The sequence below is a fragment of the Chiloscyllium plagiosum genome, unplaced genomic scaffold, assembly GCF_037043375.1.
Source record: "Chiloscyllium plagiosum isolate Xiang-an unplaced genomic scaffold, Cpla_swu_hap1 HiC_scaffold_46, whole genome shotgun sequence".
Taxonomy (NCBI): domain Eukaryota; kingdom Metazoa; phylum Chordata; class Chondrichthyes; order Orectolobiformes; family Hemiscylliidae; genus Chiloscyllium; species Chiloscyllium plagiosum.
Window position 1 is genome coordinate 11,135,834 of NW_028270184.1, and position 18,785 is coordinate 11,154,618.

Below are 18,785 nucleotides of genomic sequence, written 5' to 3' on the forward strand. Positions count from 1 at the left end.
CCTGCCACCTATTGAGGAAGATAGAGTTCCGAAGGCATACAACCCTCAGAAATAAATAAATTGTCATCTTCATTTTAGAAGTATGATGCTTTATTTTTAAGCAATGTTTCCTTGTTCTCGATTCTCTCACAAGAGGAAACATCATCTCCACATCCACCCGGTCAAATCCCCTCAGGATTTTATATATTTCAATCCATGTTTCAATAACTTTAACCCTCTAACACCCCCCCCCCCCCCCCCCCCCACCACAGACCCTTCTAAACTCCCGTGTGTACAAGAACAGTCTATCCAACATTTCCTTTCAGACAATCTGCTGATTCCGGATATTAATCTGGAAAACATTCTCTGAATTGCATCCTATGCATTCTGAATCTTCCTTAAATCTAACCACCGCACGTTGACATTCAAAGGTGTTACCATCACTGAATTCCCCACTATCAATGTCCTGGGGCTACCATTGACCAGAATGAGTGGAGCTCCAACCAAACTAGAGAGGCTCAACACCTTCCAGGACAAAGCAACCCCTGCTTGATTGGCACCACATCCGCAAGTAACCCCTCCCTCCACCCCCCGACACTCAGTAGCAGCAGTGTGTACCATCTACAAGATGCACTGCAGAAATTCACCCAAGATCCTGAGACAGCACCTTCTAAACCCACGACCACCTAGAAGGGCAAGGGCAGCAGATGCAGGGGAACACCACCACCCCCCCCCCCCCCGCAAGTTCCCCTCCGAGCCACTCGCCGTCCTGACTTGGAAATATATCTGCCGTTCCATCAGTGTGGCTAGGTCAGAATCCTGGAACTCTCTCCCCAAGGCATTGTGGGTCTACCCACAGCACACAGGCTGCAGCGGTTCAAGATGGCGCCTCACCCCCATCTCGGAGCAACTAGGGATAAGCAATAATGCCAGGCCCAGCCAGCAATGCCCATGTCTCATGAGTGAATGAAAGAAACAGTACCCCAGATGTGGTCTCAACACTACTCTGCGTAACTGAAGCATAACATCCCCTCCTGTTGTGTTCAATTGCCCTCACACACAGAAACCATAACACTCTATTAGCTTTCCTGATTAACTTCCTGTGCACTAACCCTTCGCAATTCCTGCAAAAGATGGGCACTGGATAATTATTTGGATGGAAACGTTACTTGCAGGGATATGGGAGAGGGCAGGAGACTGGCACCGGGGATAGAACGAGAGCAGGCACAAGGCGCCTGAATGGCCTCCCTCTGTGTCATAACAATTCTGTGACCCTGTGACGAGAACACCCAGTTCCCTCTGCATCTCTGAGCCCAGCAATCTCTCAACATTGTGATCCTGAGCCTTCTTCCCTATTCTGCCAAAATGGATAATTCCACATCTTCCCCGCACTATTTCCTCACAGGAAGTGGGCATCTCTGGCCAGCATTTATTGCCCATCCCTAATTACCCAGAGAGTAGTTAAGAGTCAATCGCACTGCTGTGCACCTGCAGTCACGTATCGCCCAGACCAGGTAAGGATGGTAGTTTCCTTCCCAAAGGAGCAAAGTTAAAAAACACACAACACCGGGTTATAGTCCAGCAGGTTGATTTGAAAGTACAGTTCCGTGTAGATAGCTGATGAAGGAGCAGCGCTCTGAAACCTTATACTTCCAAATAACCCTGTTGGACTATAACCTGGTGTTGCGTGATTTTTAACGTTGTTCCCCCACCAGTCCAAAGAGAAAAAGTGACGACTACAGATGCTGGGGATGAGAATCAAAAAGCACAGCGGGGTCAGGCAGCATCTGAGGAGCAGGAGAGTCTGTGCTCCCACTAGCTCTCTGACGAAGGAGCAGCACTCCGAAAGCTTGTACTTTCAAATAAACCTGTTGGACTATAACTTGGTGTCGTGTGATTTTTAACTTTGTCCACCCCAGCCCTTCCTGAAGAAGGGCTTATGCCCGAAACGTCGATTCTCCTGTTCCCTGGATGCTGCCTGACCTGCTGCGCTTTTCCAGCAACACATTTTCAGCTCTGATCTCCAGCATCTGCAGACCTCACTTTCTCCACCCCAGTATCTCCCATCTTCCCCAAGGTGCATTAATGAACCTGGTTGGTTTTCCAATACTCAACAATGGATTCGTGGTCATCATTATACTTTTTTTTTAGATTAGATTCCCCTACAGTGTGGAAACAGGCCATTTGGCTCTACAAGTCCACACTGACCCTCCGAAGAGCAACCCACCCAGACCTACTTCCCTCTGACTATTGCACCTAACACTACGGGCAATTTAGCGTGGCCAATCCACCCTGACCTGCACATCTTTTGGACTGTGGGATGAAACCGGAGCACCCGGAGGAAACCCGCACAGACACAGGGAGAATGTGCAAACTCCACACAGGCTTCGAGGCTGGAATCGAACCTGGGAGCTTGGTGCTGTGCTAACCACTGAGCCACCGTGCCGACCCCTCTTAGTTCCAGATTTTTTAATTGAATTCAAATTTCACCAACTACCATGGTGGGATTTGAACCCAGCTCCCCAGAACATCTGGGTTCAATTCCCACCTCAGGCAACTGACTGTGTGGTGTTTGCACTTTCTCCCCGTGTCTGTGGGGGTTTCCTCCGGGTGGTCCGGTTTCCTCCCACAGTCCAAACATGTGCAGGTCAGGTGAATTGGCCATGCCAAATTGCCGGTAGTGTTAGGTGAAGGGGTAAATGTAGGGGAATGGGTCTGGGTGGGTTGCTCTTCGGCGGGTCGGTGTGGACTTGTTGGCCTGTTTCCACACTGTAAGTAATCTAACCTAATCAGATAATACCAGCAGGCCATCACCTTCCCCATAAGCCAGGGCTTTGCCGCTCACTTCACCCAGCAATATGTTTTTGTTGCCTCTTTGCACTGCAACTTGACTTTCCGATTTGGCTTTCGTTGTCAGCAAATGTGGTAACCAGACCTTCCTCGACGTCAAGAGGTACTGAAGCTTGGAAGGTGTGCGGGATCTTTATAAAGCCCTGCTTAGGCTTCAGCGAGAGTAATGTGCCCAATTCTGGGAACCACCATTTTCTGAATGACGTCAACGGCCTTGGAGAGGATGCCAGGGACCAGAGAGATCAGCAAGCGCGGGGACGCTGGGATCGTATCACTTCGGAACAGCCATGTCTTGTGGGAAGGTTTCATCAGGGGGTGTTCAAAATCATGAGGCATTTTGATAGATTGAAGAAGGAGGACCCGTTTCCAGTCGCAGGAAGGCAGGTGAAAATAAAAACATTAGAACTCGGAGCAGGAGTAGGCCTTGACCATCGAGCCTGCTCCGCCATTCAGTAAGATCATGGCTGATCTTCTCATGGATTCGGTTTCACTTACCCGCCCGCTCACCGTAACCCTTAATTCCTTTACTGTTCAAAAATCGATCTATGTTTGCCTTAAAAACATTCAATGAGGTAGCTTCCCTGGGCAGGGAATTCCACAGATTCACAACCCTTTGGGTGAAGAAGTTCCTCCTCAGTTCAGTCCTAAATCTGCTCCCCCGTATTTTGAGACTGTGCCCCGTAGTTTTAGTTTCACCCGAAAGTGGAATCAACCACCCTGCTTCTCTCTTACTTATTCTCTTCATAATTTTATATGTTTCCATAAGATTCCCCCCTCATTCTTTTAAATTCCAATGAGTATAGTCTCAGTCTCCTCAGTCTCTCGTCATGAGCCAATAACTTCCAACTCCAGAATCAACCTCCTCTGCATCCCCTCTCCAGTGCCAGTACATCCTTTCTCAAGTAAGGAGACCAAAACTCTACACAGTATTCCAGGTGTGGCCTCACCAGCACCCTATACAGCTGCAGCATAACCTCCCTGTTTTTAATATCTATCCCTTCAGCAATGAAGGACAATATTCCATTTGCCTTCTTAGTTACCTGCTGCACCTGCAAACCAACCTTCTGTGATTTGCGCACAAGGACACAGAGAGTGGGTAAAAGAACTACAGGAAGGGACAGATGGAGAATTACTGCGATGTTGCTGAGATCTGGAATGTGATGCCCTAATTCCCCGGAAGCAGCTTCAATCGGAACTTGCAAAAGGGGAATGGGAACACTTAGCAGGGAGACGGGGGAAGAGCTAATGGAACAGTTGTATAAATCAGACAGATCGGTCATGAAACCAGCACTGGAAAGATGAGCCAAAAGGCCACCTGCGTGATTGAGGAATCCAAAGTTGCAATTCCAACCCTCATTCCAGTTCGCCCAGGTCTACGCTATCGACTGAGGTGTCATTTTGGGCTCTGCGCTGTCAGCAGGATGTTGTGGCTTGAGGTCAGGGTTCCGTTACACTTTACCCAGCAGCCACACCGGTCTAGAATCCAGATACAACCAAAAGCATTTTGGCTTAGCAACTTAAAGCTACATATCCTCACAAAGGTCCTATCCTCTGCAAACAGAAAGGACATGCCCAGCCATTGTGAATTTTCCAACTTAGATGGACACTTAGGGAACATTAATTGGTGCGGTGTCTTCTACATGGCAATGGTTCAACCAGTCAGAGTCAACTTGACTTTTTGTTGGATTTAAACTAAACTTTGGAGGACAACTGTTCCACGGTGAACTCTCCCTGGCAACCCCTTGCCCGATCGGAGTCGGCTTGCCAACTAATCATCTCACCATTCTCTCAGGCAACATAGTTGTTGTTCCCGCTGAGATTTGGCATTCTTGCCATTCTGTCCTGACGAGTGCAAGATGCAAATCTTCAATGGCATCTCCTAGTGCGTAGAAGAGAGGAGAAACCTATTGTTGGGACTGGGGTTGAAATATCTGCTTGCGAATGCTGACCTGGAGGTATAGCTTGCCGATTTTGAAGTCTGCAAACAATACGAGGCCTGGCCGATGGTGAGAGAAGGGAAGGAATAAACACTAGTCGGCAGGGAGAATAGGAACAGATGAGTAGAGTCAAGCCAACCTTGAAACAGTGCAACCCTGACTAAGATTTGGCAATCTTTGTCACTCAGAAAGCACAAATAATCTGGACCATGTTGCTGTTTGCAGGAGCTTTCTGTGCACAAATTAGCTGCCATGTTACCCGCATTGTATGGAGACAACGCTTCAGGAAGGGGTTCATTGGCCGCAGAGTGCTTTTAGATGGGGACCTTTTAGCGCAGGTTTGTAGCTCCTTGAAAGTGGAGTCACAGGTAGACAGGATAGTGAAGAAGGTGATTGGTACATTTGGCTTTATTGATCACACTGAGTGTAGACATTGGGAGGTCATGTTGCAGCTGTACAGGACAGTGATTAGGCCACTTTTGGAATATTGTGTGCAACTCTAGTCTCCCTCCTATAGGAAAGATGTTGTCAAACTTTGAAAGATGTTCAGAAAAGATTTACATGGATGTTTTCAGGGTTGGAGGGTTTGAGCTATAGGGAGAGGCTGAACAGGCTGGGGCTGTTTTCTCTGGAGCGTCAGAGGCTGAGGTTTATGAAATCATGAGGGGCATGGATAGGGTGAACAGCCAACGTCTTTTTCACAGAGTAGGGGAGTCCAAAACTAGAAGACGTAGGTTTAAGGTGAGAGGGGAGAAATTTAAAAGGGGCATCTTTTTCACGCAGAAGGTAGCACGTGTAAGGAACGAGCTGTCAGAGGAGGTGGTGGAGGCTAGTATAATTGCAACATTTAAAAGACGTCTGGATGGGTATATGAATAGGAAGAGTTTAGAGACATACAGGCCAAATACTGCAAATGGGACTAGATAGGTTTGGATATCTGGTCGGCATGGACTAGTTTGACCAAAGGGTCTATTTCCGTGCTGTACAGCTCTATGACTCTATGATTGTATGAGATGGCAGGTAGACATGAGGAGCAAGTCTTTTTAAAGAGCGACTTGAGGGTGTTGCATGCAGAGCTTTGCAAAAATATCTGGGCAGGTGGTGTCATAAATACAATTTAAAAATAGAAGCGTAGAGTACAAAGGCTTCACAAAACCCAAACAGAGTCCCAATTTGGCTCAATATTGTCTAGTTCTGGGCACCATACTTTAGGAAGGATGTCAAGACTTTGAAGAGGGTGTGGAGGGTGAACGAGACAGCTTTTGATTACCTGAAAGAGCTGGAGATGTTCTCAGAGAAGGGGAGATTTGCTAGAGGCGTTTAGAGTCATGGAGCGGCTCCACCAAGCAGATCAAAAGAATTGGTTTTCAACAACTGAAGGGGGCACAAGTTTAAAGAAAATGTGCAAGATTAGGAAAATGTCTGTTTCAAAATGAAAAGGCCATGTAGCCAAACAAATATCTGTCACCATTTTTAAAGGATGCTAACTCCAGACATTGATCATTCAATTATTTAGTGTTCACAAGTTAACACCACATAAAACTTCTGTGGCTTTTCACCAAGCCCTTCTGTCAATACACACCGCTGCAGATCGCTAAATTTCTATTCAGTTTTTCTATGTCAACAGTCACACTGTAGCGACAGGCTCTGGCCACCAGGAGGCAAGATGGAACCAAATCATAAAGATTCCCAAATCTGGAGAGAACAAAGAACAGTGCAGCTCAGGAACAAAGCCCACCCAGACAATACCAACACGAGATACCTTTCTAAGCTAAAGACCTTTTGCCTCTGCACAGTCCGTATCTCTCTATTCCTTCCCTATTCATATATCTGTCAAGTTGTGTCTTGAATGTTGCTAATGTGTCTGCCTCCACCACTTCCTCTGGCAGCTCATTCCATACACGCACCACCCTCTGCGTGAAAAAGTTGCACCTTATGTCCCTTTTCAATCTTTCCCCTCTCACCCTAAACCTATGTCCTCTAGTTCTGGGTTGGCCCATCTGATCAAGGTCCCGTTGTACTCTGAGATAACTTTCTTCACTGTCCGATTTTAGTGCCATCTGCAAACTTAACTAACCATAACTTCAATATTCCCACTCAAATCCTACATCTTTGAGGACTCAATCTGCCTTCAGGTTTCCTGAGCCTCACCTATGCCTCCTTTTTCTTTTTGGCTATATCCAAAGCCACAGAGCTGAGAGTTTCGACAAAAATACAGATTTTATCTACGCCTTATTGATCTCCAGGTCTGTCTCTTAACTGTAACTGTGATTTCCTCCAGAGAAAGGACACATTGTGATGTAGTGGGGTGGTAATGCCGAGGCCTAGATTGATGCTTATAGTCACAGGTTCAAATCCCACCAGAGCAGGTGGTGGAATTTAAGTTCAGTGAGGGGAAAGTGGAATTAAAAACTCTTCGCAGGAATGATGACCACAGCAACTGTGATCAGGCAGAAGCCTGAACACACGCACCAGTCGGATTCGTAATAGTTTCTACCCTACTGTTGTTAGAATACTGAATGGACTCACAAACTCTTAACATTCACCTGTACCTGTGGTTTTGTTTTTGCCGCTGTTTACCTGTTATTTACTGTCTATGCTACTTAACTCTGTGATCTGCCTGTATCGCTCGCAAAACAAAGCTTTTCACTGTGTCTCGGTACACGTGACAATCAATTCAATTCAATTGTACTGCCCCCAATCCAGGCCCACTGCAAAGTTGTATGACTGAAATTGACTTGATTCAAGTCAACTAGCGATTGGCAACCAATGTTGGGTCTTGCCATTAGATAATTCTTTGAAAAAGGCTCTGGTCAAACCGCATTTGGAATAGCACAGGCAGTATTTTGGGCCCTGTATCTAAGGAAGGATGTGCTAGCAATGGATAGGGTCCAGAAGAAATTTATGAAGCGCATATCACATGAGGAGCATTTGCGGGCTCTGGGTCTGCCCTCGATGGGGTTTAGAAGGATCAGCAGGGGGTCTGATTGGAACTTACAGAATACCGAGAGGCCTGGGTAAAGTGGATGTTGGGAAGATGTTTCCAACAGTAGAGAGACTAGGACTCTAGGGCACAGCCTCAGAGTGAAGGGATGATGCTTCAGAACTGAGATGAGGAGGAATTTCTTCAGCTAGACTCTGTGGAACTCATTGCCGCAGAGGGCTGTGGACACCAAGACACAGAGTGTCTTTAGGACAGAGAAAGGTGGTAAGGAGATCAAGGGTTATGGGGAGAAAGTTGGTAATGGGATCTGGGGTTATGGGAGAAAGTTGGTAATGGGATCAGGGGTTATGGGGAGAAAGTTGGTAAGGAGATCAAGGGTTATGGGGAGAAAGTTGGTAATGGGATCAGGGGTTATGGGGAGAAAGTTGGTAATGGGATCAGGGGTTATGGGGAGAAAGTTGGTAAGGGGATCAAGGGTTATTAGGAGAAAGTTGGTAAAGGGATCAAGGGTTATGGGGAGAAAGTTGGTAATGGGATCAGGGGTTATGGGGGAAAAGTTGGTAAGGAGATCAAGGGTTATTAGGAGAAAGTTGGTAAAGGGATCAAGGGTTATGGGGAGAAAGTTGGTAAAGGGATCAAGGGTTATGGGGAGAAAGTTGGTAAGGAGATCAAGGGTTATGGGGAGAAAGTTGGTAATGGGATCAGGGGTTATGGGGAGAAAGTTGGTAATGGGATCGGGGGTTATGGGGAGAAAGTTGGTAATGGGATCAGGGGTTATGGGGAGAAAGTTGGTAATGGGATCAGGGGTTATGGGGGAAAAGTTGGTAAGGAGATCAAGGGTTATTAGGAGAAAGTTGGTAAAGGGATCAAGGGTTATGGGGAGAAAGTTGGTAAAGGGATCAAGGGTTATGGGGAGAAAGTTGGTAAGGAGATCAAGGGTTATGGGGAGAAAGTTGGTAATGGGATCAGGGGTTATGGGGAGAAAGTTGGTAATGGGATCGGGGGTTATGGGGAGAAAGTTGGTAATGGGATCAGGGGTTATGGGGAGAAAGTTGGTAATGGGATCAGGGGTTATGGGGGAAAAGTTGGTAAGGAGATCAAGGGTTATGGGGAGAAAGTTGGTAATGGGATCAGGGGTTATGGGGGAAAAGTTGGTAAGGAGATCAAGGGTTATGGGGAGAAAGTTGGTAATGGGATCAGGGGTTATGGGGGAAAAGTTGGTAAGGAGATCAAGGGTTATTAGGAGAAAGTTGGTAAAGGGATCAGGGGTTATGGGGAGAAAGTTGGTAAAGGGATCAAGGGTTATGGGGAGAAAGCAAGAGAATGGGGTTGGGAAACACATCAGCCATGATCGAATGGTGTAGTAGACTCAATAGGCCGAATGGCCTCATTCTGTTCCTATATCTTATTGTCATTATAAAAGAATGCGAGAGATACAGTCAACAGGCAGTGATTGGCAGAAAGTGAATGGTACGTTGGCCTTCATAGTGAGAGGAGCAGGGATGTCTTGCTGCTGGGGCCTTACTGAGACCACAACAACACAGCAACAGGTCCGTCGGTTCACTAAGACTACAGCAATGCATGATGCCTTTCCAAACTAAGAAGAGTGTCGCCTCAACACTGTCTGTATCCCTCTATTCCCTGTCTGTTCAGATGTCTGCCTCTAAAGTGTTGCTATTGTATCCACCCCCACCACCTCCTCTGGCTGCTCATTCCAACCCTCCCCCCTTTTACCTTAAACCTATGTCCCCATTCAATTGACATTTCTACTATTGGAAAAGACACCAACTATCCATTCTACCTGTCCCTCTGATAACTTTGTAAGCTTCTCTCAGGTCGCCCTTCGTCCTTCAATGTGAAAACAAACCAAGTTTGCCCTCATAGCCAATTCCCTCCGAACCAGAAAAATATCCTGATCAATCATTTCTGTGACCTTTCCAAAGCCTCCACATCCTTCTGGTAGTTTGGCAACCAGGACTGTACACAACTTCCCAAATGTGGACTAACTACTGTTCTATACAGCTGCAACATAGCCTGTCAATTTTTGTACTCGCTGCTCCAAGTGATGAAGGCAAGCAGGACATATGCTTTCTTGACCACCATATCCACTTGGGTCACCACTCTCAGGGAACCAGTATGCCTTGATCCCTCTGCATGTTGATGCTACTAAAGATTCTGCCATTTACTGATTACTTCCTCCTTGCATCAGATGTTCCAAAATGCATCACCTCACGTTTGTCCGAATAAATGCCATCTGTCACTTCTCTGCCCAAGGCTCCGGCCTATCTATATCCTGCTCTATCCTCTGGCAACCCTCCTCATTATCCGCAGTTCCCCCAATCCCCCATATTGTGGGCGGTCTCCTTATCGGAGGAAGGATGTTCTGTCTATGCAAGGAGCACAATGAAGGTTTACCAGACTGATTCCCGGGATGGCGGGACTGATGTATGAAGAGAAACTGGATATATTCACGAGAGACCTATATGATTCTAACAGGACCAGACAGAGTAAACGCAGGAGGCACGTTCCCGATGACCCGGGGAGCCCAGAACCGGGGGGGGGGGGGGGGCGGGGGCGGTCACAGTCTAAGGATTATGGGGTGGGGCATTTTGGACTGAGATGGGGAGAAACGTCTTCACCCAGAGAGTGGGGTGGGGTGGTGGGCCTGTGGGATTCTCTGTTGCAGAAACATTGATTTTTCTCAGGAAGGAGGTCAAGGTCATGAGAAGACGCCAGCAAGCAAGAGGTTGGTTTGAAGTGACTCGGGAGCTTCTGCAATAAGGTGGGTGAACTTGCAGCATGGGCTGGTACCTGAGATTTCGATGTTGTGGCCGAGCAGCGACAGGAATGGTTGTTGCAGGTCCCGGGATTTAGATGGTAAAAGGGGTTGGGTGGTGGCATTGTTGGTCAAGGACAGTATTATGGTGGCAGAAAGGATGTTTGAGGACTAGGGTAGTATGGACTGAGGTTAGAAACAGGAAAGGAGAGGCCTCCAAATAGTTCCAGAGATGTAGAGGATAGGAGATGATCTTCGATAGAAGTGAGATTGACAGGGTAGTTATTATGGGGGACTTAAACTTTCCAAATATTGACTGGGAATACTATAGTACAAGTACTTTAGATGGGTCCATTTTTGTCCAATGTGTGCAGGAGGGTTTCCTGACAGGCCAACAAGGGTCGAGGCCACATTAGATTTGGTATTGGGTAATGAACCCGGTCAGGCATTAGATTTGAAGGCAGGTGAGCACTTAGGTGATAGTGACCGATATATTTAGTGATGGAAAGGCACATGTATATATCACAGGGCAAGAGTGATAGCTGGGGGCAAAGCAATTACGATGCAAATAGGGAGGATTTAGGATGCACAGGATGGGGAAGGAAACTGCAGGGAATGGGTACAATTGAAATGTAGAGGTTATTCAAGGAACAGCTACTGCGGATACTTGATAAGTATGTACCGGTCAGGCAGGGAGGAGGGTGTCAAGCGTGGGAGCTGTGATTTACGAAGGAAGTTGAACCTCTTGTCAAGAAGAAGGCTGATATTAGGATGAGATGTTAAGACTCAGTTAGGGTGCTTGGAGAGTTACAAGCGAGCCGGGAAAAACCTAAAGAGAGAGCTAAGAGCCAGAAGGGGACATGAGAAGTCATCGGTGGATGGGATCAAGGAAAACCCCAAGGCTTTCTATAGGGATATCAGGAATAAAAGAATGACTAGAGTAAGAGTAGGGCCAATCAAAGATAGTAGTGGGAAGTTGTGGGAAGTCGAGTCAGAGGAGATAGGGGAAGTCTTAAATGAACATTTTTCGTCAGTATTCACACTGGAAAAAGATAACGCTTGTCGAGGAGAATACTGAGATACAGGCTCCTGGACTAGATAGGATTGAGGTGTACAAGGAGGAGGTGTTAGCAATTTTGGAAAGTGTGAAAATAGATAAATTCCCTGGGCCAGATGGGATTTATTCTAGGATTCTCTGGGAAGCCAGCGAGGAGATTGCCGAGCCTTTGGCTTTGATCTTAATGTCATCATTGTCTACAGGAATAATGCCAGAAGATTGGAGGATAACAAATATTGTCCCCTTGTTCAAGAAGGGGGGGGGGGGGGGGGGGGGAGGTCCAACCCTGGTATTTATAGACCAGTCAGCCTTATTTTGGTTGTGGGTAAAGTGCTGGAAAGGGTTGTAAGAGATAGGATTTATAATCATCGAGAGATGAATAATTTGACTAGGGATAGTCAACGCGGTTTTGTGAAGGGTAGGTCGTGTCTCACTAACCTTATTGCGTTCTTTGAGAAGGTGACCAAACAGGTGGATGAGGGTAAAGGGGTTGATGTGGTGTATATGGATTTCAGTAAGGAGTTTGATAAGGTTCCCCACGGTAGGCTATTGCACAAAATACGGAGCCATGGGATTGAGGGTGATTTAGTGGTTTGGATCAGAAATTGGCTAGTCGAAAGAAGACAAAGGGTGGTGGTTGATGTGAAATATTCATCCTGAAGTTCAGTTACTAGTGGTGTACCGCAAGGATCTATTTTGGGTCCACTGCTGTTTGTCATTTTTATAAATGACCTGGATGAGGGCGTAGAAGGATGGGTTAGTAAATTTGCAGATGACACTAAGGTCGGTAGAGTTGTACATAGTGACGAAGGATGTAATAGGTTACAGGGGGACATAGATAAGCAGCTGAACTGAGAGGTGGTGAATGCAGTGTAATCCGGAAAAGTGTGAGGTGATTCACTTTGGAAGGAGTAACAGGAATGCAGAGTACTGGGATAACGATAACATTCTTCGTAGTGTAGATGAGCAGAGGGATCTCGCTGTCCAGGTACATAGATCCCTGCAAGTTGCCACCCAAGTTGATAGGGATGTAAAGAAGACATACAGTGTGTTAGCTTTTATTGGTAGAGGGATTGAGCTGCAGGTCATGCTGCAGCTGTACAAAACTCTGGTGAGGCTGCACTTGGAGTATTGCGTACTGTTCTGGCACGATAGGAAGGATGTGGAAGCTTTGGAAAGGATTCAGAGGAGATTTACCAGGATGTCGCCTGGTATGGAGGGAAGGTTTGATGAGGAAAGGCTGAGGGACTTGAGGCTGTTTTCGTTCAAGAGAAGACGATTGAGAGGTGAAATAATTGAGACATAGAAGATAATCAGAGGGTTAGACAGGGTGGACAAGGAGAGCCTTTTTCCTCAGATGGTGATAGCTAGCATGAAGGGGCTTTAAATTAAGGGGTGATAGATATAGGACAGATGTCAGAAATAGTTTCTTTACTCAGAGCGTAGTATGGGCGTGGAACGCACTGCCAGCAACAGTAGTGGACTTGCCAACTTTAAGGGCATTTAAATGGTCATTGGATAGGCATATAGATGAGAATGGAATAGTGTAGGTTAGATGGGCTTCAGATTGGTTTCACAGGTTGGTGCAACATCGAGGGGTGAAGGGCCTGTACTGCGCTGGAATGTTCTACGTTCTATGAGTTGGATATAGTTCTTAGGGCTAGAGGGATTGAAGAGTATGGGGTTAAAGTGGGACTGAGTTGGATGATCAGCCACAATCTTATCAATGACAGAAATGCTCAAAAGGGTGAATGACCTATTCCTGCTCCTATTTTCTATGTTTCTATGACTGGACCCTTCAGCCCCTCAATCCTGCTCCACTGCCCAGCAAAATGGTGACTGATCAATCGATGTTTTGAATTCCACATTTCCAGCTACCCCGATAACCTTTGAACCCTCGATCTAGCATGGATCTATCTAATTCTATCTTAAAAAGTTCAAAGACCCCCACCTTCACTGCCTTCTGAGGCACAGCTCCAAAGTCACACAGCCTTCAGAGGAAAACAAAGTGCTCCTTATTTATGTGTTCTAAAACAGTGTCCCCTTTCTGGACTGCGCCACACAAGGAAATACCCCTTCCACACCCATCTTGTCGAGATGAAGTGAAGTAGGTTATCAAAGATTATAAAGAGATCTTGATCAATTGGGTCATTGGGATGAGGAGTGGCAGGTGGAGTTTAATTTGGATAAACACGATGTTTTGCATTTTGGTAAAATAAACAAGGGCAGAATTTATACAATTAAAAATAGGGCCTTGGGTAGTGTTGTAGGACAGAGAGACCTAGGGGTTCAGGTACCTAATTCTTTGAATTTTGCATCACATATAATGGGGTGGTTGAGAAGGTGTTTAGCACACTTGCCTTCATTGCTCAGTCCTTTGAGTGTAGGAGTTGGGACGTTCATGTTGAGGTTGTACAAGACATTGGTGAGGCCTCGTCTGGAGTACTGTGTCCAGTTCTGCTCACTCTGTTACGGGAGGAATAATATTAAGCTGGAGAGGGTTCAGGAGCGATTTACCAGGATGTTGCTGGGAATTGAGTTATAAGGAGAGACTAGATAAACTGGATTTTTTCCACTGGAGCATAGGAGGTTGAGCGGTGTCTTTATACAGGTTTATAAAATCATGAGAGATGTAGATAAGGTGAATGGCAGATGTCTTTTCCCTAGGACAGGGAATTTCAAGACTGGGGGGGTATTTTTAAGATGTGAGGAGAAAGGTTAAAAAAAACATGAGGGGTAATTTTATTTATACAGAGAGTGGTTCGTGTGTGGAATGACCTTCCTGAGGAAGTGGTGGATGCGGGTACAATTACAATGTTTAAAAGACATTTAGATAAGTACATGAATGAGAAAGGTTTGAAGGGCCAAGCGCAGGCAGGGTGGGACTTGTTTAATTTGGCATCATGGTCAGTGTGGACTGGTTAGACAGAAGGGTCTCTTTAGGTGCTGTATGACTTTATGACTCTGTGATTCAGGATCTCCTATACTTCAATCAGGTCACCTCCCACACTTCCAAATCCCAGTGGAAACCAGCCCAGTTTGCCTAACCCTTTCCTCATAGGACAACCTGCTCATTCCAGATATCGATCTGGTAAACCTGCTGTGAACTGAACTCCAACGCAGTAACATCCTCCCTTAAATAAGGAGACCAAAACATTTTTTTGGTTCATTTGCAAGAAGTGAGTGTCACTAACTAGTCTAGCATTTATTGCCCACCCCTAATTGCCCAGACAGCAGTTTAAGAGTCAATCATTTCTGTAGGTGTCAAGTCGCATGTAGGCCAGACCAGGTAAGGATGGCCAATTTCCTTCCCTAAAGGACATTAGTGAACCAGATGAGTTTTTCCCCAATAATCAACAACTGATTCATGGTCATCATTAATAACTTACTTAAGTCCAGATTTTTAATTGAAATCAAATTCCACCATCTACCAAGGCAGGATTTGAACCAAGGTCCGCAGAACATTACCTGGGAATCTGGATTAACAGTCTATTGATAATAGCACTAGGCCATCACCTCCCCTTAGCATCTCACTAGTGTCATAGAGTCACTCAGCAAAGAAACAGATCCTTCGGTCCAATCAGTCCATGCCAATCATAGTCCCAAACTAAACTAGTCCCATCTGCCTGCGCTTGGCACATATCCCTCCAAACATTTCTTCTTCATGAACTTAGCAAATGTCTTTTAAACATTTTAACTGCACCCGCATCCACCACTTCCTCTGGAAGTTCATTCCACAAACGAACCACTCTCTGGGTAATAAAATTGCCCCTCTTGTCTTGTTTAAATCCTTCTCCTCTCACCTTAAAACCAAGCCCCCTAGTCTTGAAATCCCCCTCCCTAGGGAAAAAAGACTTCTGCCATTCACCTTATCCATATCCTTCATTATTTTATAAACCTGTATCAGGTCACCCTTGAGCCTCCGACGCTCCAATGAAAAAAATCGCAGCCTATCCAGCCTCTCCTTATATCTCAAATCCTCCATTCCCGGCAACATCCTAGTAAATCTCCTCTGAATCCTCTCCAGCTTACTAATATCCTTCTTATAACAGGGTAACCTGACCTCCATACAACCCCCCAGACGAGGCCTCACCTACATCCTGTACAACCTCAACATGACATCCCAACTCCGATACTCAAAGGACTGAGCAATAAAGGCAAGCGTGCTAAACACCTTCATAACCACCCTTTTGATGCAAATTTTAAAGAATTATGTGTCTGAAACCCTCAGTCTCTCTGTTCTACAACACTACCTATATAACTGAAGCATAAAATCCTTACTTTTGTAATCAGTTCCTCTCAATAGTTCAGGAAAATCATGGCAGTACTTTTCAGAATATATTCAAATATATTTGATCATGCAACACCCCAAGCATCTGTGGGGAGGGTTGGGGCGGGGGCGGGGGGGAGGGGGTATGACTTTAACATTAGAGAGGCGCTTCATTGTTACCTCCACTCTTGATCACAAACCCTGACTCTGCTTCCTGTCTTCTGTATTCTGAACAAATCATGTTTTACATTCATCCAGTCATAGAGATGTACAGCATGGAAACAGACCCTTCGCTTCAACTTGTCCATGTCGACCAGATTTCCCAACCTAATCAAGTCCCATTTGTCAGCACTGGGCCCATATCCATCTACGTTCAGACAGGGTAAATAGCCATGGTCTTTTCTCTGTGCTGGAAAAGCACAGCAGGTCAGGCAGCATCCGAGGAGCAGGAAAATCGATGTTTCGGGCAAGAGCCCTTCATTAGGAATAGAGGCAGGAAGCCTCCAGGGTGGAGAGATAAATGGGGGGTGGAGGGGTAGGGCTGGGGAGAATATAGCCAAGAGTACAATAGGTGAATGGGGGTGGGGATGGAAGTGATAGGTCAGAGAGGAGGGTGGAGTGGATAGGTGGGAAGGGAGATAGACAGGTAGGACAGGTCATGGGGACAGTGCTGAGCTGGAAATGGGTAAGGTGGGGGGAGGGGAAATGAGGAAACTGGTAAAGTCCACATTGATGCCCTGGGGTTGAAGTGTTCCGAGGTGGAAGATGAGGCATTCTTCCTCCAGGCGTCAGGTAGTGAGGGAGCAGCGGTGAAGGAGGCCCAGGACCTGCATGTCCTCGGCAGAGTGGAAGGGGGAGTTGAAATGTTGGTCCACAGGGCGGTGCGGGTGTCCCGGAAATGTTCCCAAAAGCGCTCTGTGAGGAGGCGTTCAGTCTCCCCAGTGTAGAAGGGAGCAACGGATACAATAAATGACATTGGTGGATATGCAAGTGAAACTTTGATGGATGTGGAAGGCTCCTTTGGGGCCTTGGATGGTGGTGAGGGAGGAGGTGTGGGCGCAGGTTTTACAGTTCCTGCGGTGGCAGGGGAGGACGCCAGGATGGGAGAGTGGTTTGTTGGGAGGCGTGGACCTGACCAGGTAGTCACAGAGGGAACGGTCTTTGCGGAAGGCGGAAAGGGGTGGGGAGGGAAATATATCTCTGGTGGTGGGGTCCATTTGAAGGGAAATGTCGGCGGCTGTCGGCCATATCCCCCCAAACCCTTCCTATTCATATCCCCATCCAGATGCCTTTTAAATGTTGCAAATGTTCCAGCCTCCACCACGTCCTCTGGCAGCTCCTTCCATACACGTGCCATCCTCTGGGTGAAAAAAAATGCCCCTTAGGTCTCTTTTATATCTTTCCCCTCTCACCCTAAACCCTATGCCCTCTAGTTCTGGACTCCCCCACCCCAGAGAAAAGACCATGGCTATTTACCCTGTCCATGCCCCTCATGATTATATAAACCTCCATCAGGTCGCCCCTCAGCCTCCGACGCTCCAGGGAAAACTGCCCCAGCTTATTCAGCCTTTCATCTCTATCTTAAACAGGGTGACCCCTTATTGTGAAAGAATGACCACTAGTTGCAGATTCTCCCCACAAGAGGAACCGTTCTCTCCCCATCCATCTTGTCGAGCTCCCTTAGGATCTTAGATGTTTCAACCAAATCACCTCGCATTCTCCGAAACTCCAGTGGACACAAGCCACCCCCATCCTGTCCGACCTCTCTGTGTAAGACAACCCACCCCATTTCAGTGATTTACCTGGGTAAACCTTCAACAAAAATAATCAGATTTAATAATTACTGCAGTTTATCAAAAGAGGGAGTTGGGGGCTCATGTGTATCAACTACTGAAGGTGCCAGAATATAGTAGAGAATCCCCACAGTGTGGAAGCAGGCCATTTGGCCCATCGAGTCCACATTGACCCTCTGAAATGCATCCCACCCAGACACAATCCCCGTAAACCAGCATTTCCTACGGCTAATCCACGTAGTCTATGCACCTCGGGATTCTATGGGCAATTTAGCTTGGCCAACCGATTCTAACCTGCATAGCCCTGGACTGTGGGAGGAAACCGGAGCACTCGGAGGAAGCCCACGCAGACGCGCAGGGAATCTGCAAACTCCACACAGACAGTGGCCAGAGTACGATAGTGGTTTACAAAATGGATGGTGTCTAAGGCTTCAAAAATAGAAGCACTGAGCAGAAAAACAAGGACCTCACTCTTTATGAACCTCGAGTCAGGCCAACTCTGACTGCAGCATTGTTTCCATTCCTGGATCCCACTCTCACTCATCTCCACCCTCTCCCACACTCTCTTCAGGAGGTGAGGGTCCCTCAAGAAGGTGCAGAGGGACATTGACCAGAACAGTTCCCGGGATGGGGGGGGGGGGGCAATGGGTGGGGGTGGAAGGATTTTAGCTACCAGGTCAAGGGTCGCAAAGGCTCGGGGTCGTTCCTCTCAGAGCGAAGGAGATGAAGGGGAGGAGTCAGGGGTGAGATTTGATGGAGGTTGGTTGCCATGGCAACAGATTGGGCTAAGTCTGGGAAAGAGAAGCTCAGTCCCGTTGGCTGATGGGACAAGGACTGGGCAGGGAGGAGACACAAGGTTGAAGGTTTTGAGGGTGAGGAGGAGTGAGGAGGAAGATTGATTTCCGCAGCGAGGGGGAACAAGCTGGAACCCGTTGCCCACGAGATGAGAGGGGAAGGAGAGGCGACGAACAATTTGAAGAGTTGTTTGGACAGGAACCTGAGGGGGAGTAAACTCGCAGGGCAGCAAAGGGGAGCATGGAGGAGTTGAGGACCCGTCTGGACTGGTGGCACAGAGGGCCTGTTTTGACCAGACAGGATGAATGGCCTCATACACCGCTCTAACAAGTTTGCGACTATCAAAAGGGAAGCCATTAAGTCCTTGAAAAGGGGGTGTTTACA

At 46.9% G+C, this 18,785-nt stretch overlaps 1 protein-coding gene across 4 annotated transcripts in view; it reads right to left on the reverse strand.

The window, feature by feature from the left end:
* The window catches only part of LOC122544002 (transmembrane protein 151B-like), a 73,237-nt gene that overhangs the window by 52,455 nt on the left and 1,997 nt on the right, over positions 1-18,785 (reverse strand). For 2 of the 4 annotated variants that reach the window (XM_087983839.1, XM_087983840.1), the window contains exon 2: positions 6,037-6,140. The exons of the other annotated variants lie outside the window; for them this stretch is intronic. The gene's annotated coding sequence lies outside the window, so the exon portion shown is untranslated. The remainder of the gene's footprint in view (positions 1-6,036; positions 6,141-18,785) is intronic. 4 annotated transcript variants of the gene reach the window in all.